This window comes from Aplysia californica, unplaced genomic scaffold, assembly GCF_000002075.1.
Source record: "Aplysia californica isolate F4 #8 unplaced genomic scaffold, AplCal3.0 scaffold00074, whole genome shotgun sequence".
Taxonomy (NCBI): domain Eukaryota; kingdom Metazoa; phylum Mollusca; class Gastropoda; order Aplysiida; family Aplysiidae; genus Aplysia; species Aplysia californica.
The window spans coordinates 964,762-966,330 of record NW_004797344.1 but is presented as its reverse complement, the minus strand read 5'-3'; positions in this window follow the sequence as shown (position 1 = coordinate 966,330).

The window sequence follows — 1,569 nt, the reverse complement described above, 5'->3', positions numbered from 1 at the left end:
CTGCTGTGGTCTTCTCCTTTTACCTTCCTTTCATGAATATCAATGATGTCGTGATATCCTAGGAAAATGAGCTCGTCATTGTTTGAACTCGACGTAAATGTTAATTGAAACTTCACGTTTTTAGGTCATAAACCTAACCTGGATGCAGACACATTGTACTGGTATCCGCCATGCAGCATAGGCTAATCACAGTCTAATGAAAAATAACAATGGCCGAGCTGTGAGCGTGGCTCGACATCGTCAGAGGGATCATCTGATTTCAATATGTCAAGGCACAAGTTGGTGTACTTCGTGGACATTCAATTAAGGGTGCGCCTGTCTGTTGACACAGGACGAGGTTTATTGTTTCCGTCTGTTGCAAATCGTGGCCTCGGAACTGTTCTGTCCGAAATGCCCTCTTTACATAAGACACGTTGGACAAAATAGTTCTGAGGCGACGAAATATCGGTTGGTCTTGCTTCTTTATTCTGTATCGTTCTTTGAAGATAGAACGGTCATTTGCGGAAACAATCTGTCACGCTGTGAGATGAAGATCTTACAGTCATTTCCCCGTGGGCTCTTGCAAGGATACTCAGAAGAAGGAGAAACCCTTTTATTTTTTTCATGCCTGTCTTTATTTGTTTGTTTGTTTGTTTGTTGTTGTTTTTTACTCTTTATTGGATGTGGTGTTATACCTTTGCCCTAGATTTAAAGCTTGCGATTCAAAAGGTTAATCCGTAGAGTGTTTTTTTACTGACTGTTTAGACCACAACTCCCCCCAATAGAATAGCATTAAATAGATTGATCATTAAGGTTTTATCGACACATTGGTACTTAAAACAAAACTAAGCAAAAGTATTTTGAATTTAAACCATTACAACCCCCCACCCCCTCATTTCCAAGCCCACACATAAACATAAACGTTTACAATTTTCAACCGTAAACAAAATTTTCCTTTATTTTAACTAGATTTTCTCAAATTCTGTTGCTTTAAAAGTATTATACACAACGAACAAATCAGAAATGCCCTATGTTGTTGAATATGTTTGTTACATCGCCCTTGAAATTAGAAGTGCTTTGTATATAGCTCTATTTTGATGACTGGGTTGTCCTGTCAGATAAAATGGTACTCAATATCTGCGCGCTCATAATATTGCCTTATGTAGTTGACAGCGCCGTAAAACTCTTACAAAACTACTGTATACTTAGTATCATTATGATAAACGGGTAGTTGGTTTGTGTTCTGATTACTTTTACTCTTCTTTATTCTCCTTTACTGCTTTCTTGTCCTACTCTGCTCCCTTCGGTAAAAGGCTGGTTGAAGTCTCCATTCGGAATTCACACGACCTCTACAACATCAGAGGTCACTACTCTCTTTTGAGCCCTTATGGTGGTAGCCATGACGTCATGCGCGAAAGACGAATGTATCTTAATATGTGAGGCAGCGTGGTGAAAACAGGTGCTCGTCAAATAATGAAATTGAAGAAAACGGCATCTTCGGCCTGTTTGGCAATTCTTATCGAATATTTAATTTTTTGGCTCAACACCTTTTACGTCCGTTTATTTAACTAAAACACGTTTATTAAAAAT